This window comes from Triticum aestivum, chromosome 7B, assembly GCF_018294505.1.
Source record: "Triticum aestivum cultivar Chinese Spring chromosome 7B, IWGSC CS RefSeq v2.1, whole genome shotgun sequence".
Lineage (NCBI taxonomy): Eukaryota > Viridiplantae > Streptophyta > Magnoliopsida > Poales > Poaceae > Triticum > Triticum aestivum.
Window position 1 is genome coordinate 359,728,623 of NC_057813.1, and position 7,360 is coordinate 359,735,982.

Sequence of the window (7,360 nt, forward strand, 5' to 3'; positions counted from 1 at the left end):
GGCCGACCTGGGCCGGCCTGGTTGGCCCGATGGCCAGCTGGGCCGCGGTCCAGCAGGGGGGGGGGGCTTCTCTTTCCTTTTTTGTTAGTTTAGTTTTCTCTTTTGTATTTTCTTTTCTTTTATTTATTTTCTTTTCTGTTTTATTTTAAGTTCCCTTTTATTACAGTTTTATAAAAACACTAGCACCTAAATTTGTATTTATAAATATACTACTACCACCTTAATTCTCAACCGAAAATAAAATAGTTTAATATTTTATAAAATTCAATAGGCATGTATCTAATTGTTTTAACTACTGTTTTAATTATCTTTAGAGACTTTAAACGCTTTATCAAAGTTTGGTTTCTCCACCATAATTACCTATGCATTATTTAGTTCACTCCGAACATTTTAGTTTTAAAGTTTGGAAACTTTTGTTGTTTGCCTATGTTTTAAATTTGAATTTGAATCGGGTTCGAATCAACGTGAGTTTAATCACAGTAATGGAGGTGACGTGGCATCCTTAGCTTGGGATTACTGTAGTCTAATTATCCGGGCGTCACAATTCTCCTCCACTACAAGAAATCTCGTCCCGAGATTTAAGAGGGGAGTAAAAGGGGGGGGGGTTCTGGTTATTCTAATGGATCTTCTTGAAGAAGTTAACCCCTTTCGTTGATGCCTTCAATTCTTTATCCCAAAGCATCGTGATGAAGTTGTCGTCCTTTCTTCGGGGAGCTCCATCGTACTTACGAATAGGTAGGGGGCAGCTCTACAATGATAGGATGTTATAAGGGAAATTCATCTGGGGGTATCCCAGGAATAAACATATGAGTATCTCTCGAGTTGAACAAATGACACACATCGAGAGCAAAGTAAGACGGTGTAATAAGAGGTTTCAAGCGGATAGGCAATCGTTCATTGCCTGAAGCAGAGTGCGGAAGGGGTTCAGAGCAACGAGAATAAGTATTGTGTCCGATACCAGAATAGATCACTAGGACGGTGGTCCGTGAATTACATACAAGGCCACGCACGAGGAATAACTTTAGGAACAGGAGGTGTACAGGAGAGTCAGGTTTCGATCCTGTGGAACTGTGGGTTATGGGCCCACCATGTGGGTTAAAGTAGGAAGGGCAGTGACGTCTTGCAAGATCATGTAAGCAAGGCATGTCAGAGGATAGCCTATCGGTTATGTCGACGACAACATCGGTAATAAGGGCGAGGGACGAAGAGAACCATTTTCCTGCTCGTTGAACGAGGCGGACCAATAGGCAAAGTTCTCGTCCATCGGTGATTACTGAAATGTCATCATCAGTAGCAACATGGTCTTACTGACAGAGTGGTACAACAAGGTGTTTGCATAAGCAGTGAATTATTACTGCTTAGATCATATAGATCACAAGAAACGTTAACCCAACCAATGGAAAGGAAAATATGGTTATCAGAGTGAGCAGAACAATGGAAAGGAAAATGTGTTTAAACACATATTTCAAGGTTATATCCTTCCAAAGGACAAGCAGAGCAAGATATCCATGACAGGATATAAAGTAGAAAACCATTTAGGTAAGGGGGGAGGAATCTCATGATATTACCCATACAACGGTGTTAGGATAAATGATAAATAAAATATAGCATCGTGCTTCAAACGTGCCTGTGTAAAATCGGAGTACCATTGACATGCTTCGAGATAGCACTGACATGGTCTTCAGGTGAAGATCAAACTTTGGAAACACGAAGGATCCATCAGGAATAACTGGTAGAATAAGTCTTACAATTTCCTCATGGATGAATGGATAACCTTGCTGAAAAGGAACCTATAATGATAGGTCCTCCAGCGGGGGGGGGGGTGCTAGGCATGTCATCACGTTACCGGGTCACGTAGAGATCAATGTTACAACTCTTGGAGATATGTACCAACCATCATATCTGACCTAGATTCAGATCTGATTAGTGCCAGGATACCTCCGACTTAGTAATCCTGAGAAGAAAAGGTGCAACACAATTGACGAGATGACAATGTAAGGTTCTCGGGACAGGAACTATGAAGTGATTTCCGTTAACAAGAGTTCATCATTAATCAAAGGAGAGGACAAGGAGGTGTCTGGTGAACTCAACGGCAATTCATCGAGATTTCCAAAAGATGGATTTCCACAATTAAGTGAACAAGGAGATAACATTTGTCAGACCAAATGATATAAGGAAGTATGCTCACGGAAAACATACACAATTAAACATTGGTTGAAAGGTGCGCCCAAATATGGGTTGGGTTGCACGACCAATGTTAGAATGGTGATTCAATAATCAATAGTTTAAGAACGAACGACCGACCATTAACTTCAAAGAAATAGGGTTGCTAGAAGTGCAGGATCCAAACAACACCGTTCACTTGTTGGAATTAACACGGGGACCAATAAAGAATGGTGATGGTGAGAAGTATTTCTATGCCAAGAATTCTCAAGAGGTGGAACAAATCTCAGAACATTCTTGACATAAAGGATGGTAATACTCCAAGGTAAAGAAGAACAATAGCTGGATAGCAAGGAACTCAAGGTATAACACCAAACATGAACAAGCTTGTGTTGGTGGGAAGGCAATAAAGTGGTCGACGATAATACAATTCATCGAGGGCAAGGATGTTATTTCTCATCATGAATTCAATTGATATCCTGGATGAGCTCAGAATGTTGAGGATCACGACACCTTTGTCGCGAGAGTTCATGAAGATGTAATCAATCGGTAACGACATCAAGTCAAGTAATGATGAAGTGAAAGGTTATTGGAACCAAGGGTACGACACAAACTCGAAACCAAGCTTGTTGTTCAAGGCGAAATGATATGACGATGAGGATCGACATAAGGTTAGTTCATCGTCGAAAATTGGTGCTCCGAGAATAAGGACCAGGTAGCACAGTTAGAATCGTCACGACTATGATATAGCCAAACAGGCTAGGAATGGCGTGATCGGGTACAAACTCGTACTTATAGAAGCTTACTGAAGAGTTGTTGAACCGAAGAGCGGACTCGGTTCAGTTATCGGTGTCTTTGAGTGTTCAATAACTCAGAGCCCGTGAAAAATTGGAATTAGTTGGAAGGTAGCACTTGATGAAGATCTCATAAGAAGTTATGCAGTTCCATGATAATCTCGAGATACCAGGGGGTAATACTCGACACAAGATCAAAGTAAAGGTTGGACTGGCGTATTGATCCATAGGAGACAATTGTTTTAAATTGTCCGAGAAATGAGATCAAAGAAGAACAATCATGGTCGGAACCACGGTTGCAAGGGATCAATTCACAGATACCATATGTTAGTTATCAAGGAAATAGTTATATTTACAAGAAGCTTCTATGACAGGATCTACATCGTGTCCATGGGCATGAACACAAAGTTCAAGGTCGACTCCCACTTCTCCAATGCATACCCTTCCATTCACTTCTCGCTTTGATAAAGGCATTAGTGTTGAAAGTTTTACCTGGTGAAATACCAGATGAGTATGACTCGTGAAAACTTCCGAGTTCACACATATTAAGGAAGGCATAGGTTCAACCCATCCGGGCATCTTACGAACATATACCACAAACTTCGGGGTAATTTATACAAGCTCGAAAGTAGAGCATTGTTGGTCAAGCAGAGGATACAATGTACCAAAGGCATTATGTATCAGGGGAAAGAGCTCACAAGGTGATTAATTACGAAGGACATAAAATCCAACAAAGGATCCAATGGTCCACAACGGAGCTGGTGTGGGTATCGGTACTCTATCAAAGGAAGAAGGAATGCAAGTGCAACGGATTATAGAAACAACTGACTAACTCAAAGCTTAAATGCAAAGGAATTATGACTTCCAGAACAAGGGATCAGAAGCAGACGTTCTGATCAAGGATGGATCAATTGAATATACCAAAGTCACAATCGACGACAGATAGTTTGGTCGAGAACCAGCTCATGTTCAACATGACGTCTGAGCCGGAAAGATAATCCCAGGACTCGACTGATGATTGTGAACATTCACAACATATTGAATCAACGGTCTCAAAAATGATGGTGACGAAGGATGCCAATATGATTACTATACTTATGGGATTAATCATAATGAAAGCAAACAAGAAATTCCATACCAATAGGTTGCTGAGGATTTTCGGAATATCGAATGGTATTTCGAAGACTTTTGTGTAACACAGGAACAACTGGGGGATGAGCAGATACTCGATAAGTGCGAGTAATTATCCGTAGGGGTATTCATGCAGCAAGGAACTGCAGGGCAGTAAGCGCAAAGTATTTTCGGAACAGTAAAGAAACTTCGGGGTATCTTGTAATAACAAGATCAATGGGGGATGATCGTATGAATGGCAAGTGTAAGTAGTTATCCATACGGATTTATCGGTGGTCAGGAATAGCAAAAGTGATGGGCACAAAGTCTCGAGAGAACATCAGAGAGTATCTTCGGAATCTTCTGATGTAGCAGGCGATCATCTGAAGTGAGGGGCTCTCCGGGAAAAAGTACTTGCGAGAACCTAAAGTTAGTTTTGTTTTTAGCAAAATCGTTTAACCCGAATAGAAGAGAGTTCAGAATCCCAGAGTAAAGGTCGAGGAGTAAAAGATCCTAATACCACCCAATGGCGACATGGGCCCATGGGCCGCACAACCATGTTAGTAAAAGTTTTGTAAAGTCTAGACTCGACTTCAGCCAAGGAGTTGGAAGGGGGATTCCTACAGGCAGTCGGCTCTGATACCAACTTGTGACGCCCCCGATTCAATCGTACACTAATCATGCACGCAAATGTGTACGATCAAGATCAGGGACTCACGGGAAGATATCACAACACAACTCTACAAATAAAATAAGTCATACAAGCATCATAATACAAGCCAGGGGCCTCGGGGGCTCGAATACAAGTGCTCGATCATAGACGAGTCAGCGGAAGCAACAATATCTGAGTACAGACATAAGTTAAACAAGTTTGCCTTAAGAAGGCTAGCACAAACTGGGATACAGATCGAAAGAGGCACAGGCCTCCTGCCTGGGATCCTCCTAACTACTCTTGGTCGTCGTCAGCGGGCTGCACGTAGTAGTAGGCACCTCCGGTGTAGTAGGGGGTCGTCGTCGATGGTGGCGTCTGGCTCCAGGGCTCCGGCATCTGGTTGCGACAACCAGGTAGAAGGGAAAGGGGGAAAAGAGGGAGAAAAGCAACCGTGAGTACTCATCCAAAGTACTCGCAAGCAAGGAGCTACACTACATATGCATGGGTATATGTGTAAGGAGGCCATATCAGTGGACTGAACTGCAGAATGCCAGAATAAGAGGGGGATAGCTAATCCTGTCGAAGACTACGCTTCTGGCAGCCTCCGCCTTACAGCATGTAGAAAAGGGTAGATTGAAGTCCTCCAAGTAGCATCTCCAAGTAGCATCTCCAAATAGCATCTCCAAGTAGCATCTCCAGTAGCATCGCATAGCATAACCCTACCCGGCGATCCTCTCCTCGTCGCCCTGCGGAAAAGCGATCACCGGGTTGTCTGTGGAACTTGGAAGGGTGTGTTTTATTAAGTATCCGGTTCTAGTTGTCATAAGGTCAAGGTACAACTCCAAGTCGTCCTGTTACCGAAGATCACGGCTATTCGAATAGATTAACTTCCCTGCAGGGGTGCACCACATAGCCCAACACGCTCGATCCCATTTGGCCGGACACACTTTTCTGGGTCATGCCCGGCCTCAGAAGATCAACACGTCGCAGCCCTACCTAGGCACAACAGAGAGGCCAGCACGCCGGTCTAAACCTAAGCGCGCAGGGGTCTGGGCCCATCGCCCTGAGCACACCTGCACGTTGCGTGGGCGGCCGAAAGCAGACCTAGCCTAGTGGCGTTCCAGTCCAATTCGGCGCGTGCCGCTCCGTCGCTGACGTCTGAAGTGCTTCGGCTGATACCACGACGTCGGGATACCCATAACTACTCCCACGTAGATGGTTAGTGCGTATAGGCTCGTAGCCAGACTCAGATCAAATACCAAGATCTCGTTAAGCGTGTTAAGTATCCGCGAACGCCGAACAAGGCCAGGCCCACCTGTCTCCTAGGTGGTCTCAACCTGCCCTGTCGCTCCGCCACAAAGTAACAGTCGGGGGCCGTCGGGAACTCAGGCCCACCACTACCTGGATGGAGCCACCTGCCCCTTCAGCCCCCATCTCCAAGCAGTATCACCAGTAATGTAACAGTGTAAAGTATATAGTATATGCCCGTGATCACCTCCCGAAGTGATCACAGCCCAGTAGTATAGCATGGCAGACGGACAAGAGTGTAGGGCCACTGATGGAACACTAGCATCCTATACTAAGCATTTAGGATTGCGGGTAAGGTATCAATGACTGTAGCAGCAATGACAGGCTATGCATCAGAATAGGATTAACGGAAAGCAGTAACATGCTACACTACTCTAATGCAAGCAGTATAGAGAAGAGTAGGCGATATCTGGTGATCAAAGGGGGGGCTTGCATGGTTGCTCTGGCAAGAGAGAGGGGTCGTCAACTCCGCAGTCGAACTGGTCAGCAGCAGCGTCAGTTTCGTAGTCTACCGGATAGAAGAGGGGGAAGAAATAATGAATACAGAGCAAACAAAGCATCACAAAATATAACAAGGCAATACGCGGTGTTCGGTGTGCCCTAACGCGGTAGTAGGTGATACCGGTTAAGGGGGGAAACATCCGGGAAAATATCCCCGGTGTTTCGTGTTTCCGGGCAGAGGAGCCGGAGGGGGAAAGTTGCGAGTTTGATATGTTAGGGGTGTGTGGCGGACGAACGGGTTGCGTATCCCGATTCGTCTCGTCGTTCTGATCAACTTTCATGTTGAAAATATTTTAATCCGAGTTACGGATTAAAAGATATAATTTTCTAAAGATTTTATTAATTTCTAGGATTTAATTAATTATTTAATCCAACATTATCCAGAATAGTAAATGATGACGTCAGCATGACATCAGAGTGATGTCAGCAGTCAACGTTGACCATTGACCTGGTCAACCTGTCAGGTGGGTCCCACCTGTCAGGGGCTGTTACCTAATTAACTACTGTTTCGTTAATTTAATTATCTAATTAGATTAATTTAAACAGGATTAATTAACTTAGTTAATTTAGTTAATAATTAATTAATTAAATTCATTTTTATTATTTGTTTTACTTATATATTTATTTATTATTATTATTATTATTATTATTTTTGAAACCATTTTATTATTATTATTATTATTATTTCTTATTTCATTTTCGTTCGCAGGGGGGTGGGCCCCGTTTGTCTGAGGCACAGAGGCCTTGCGGGTCGGGCGTGCGGGCGTAGGGGCGGGCGCCGGCCCGAGCCAAAGGAGGCGCTGGGGCAACGGGGGCAGCGGCGAGGTGCGCT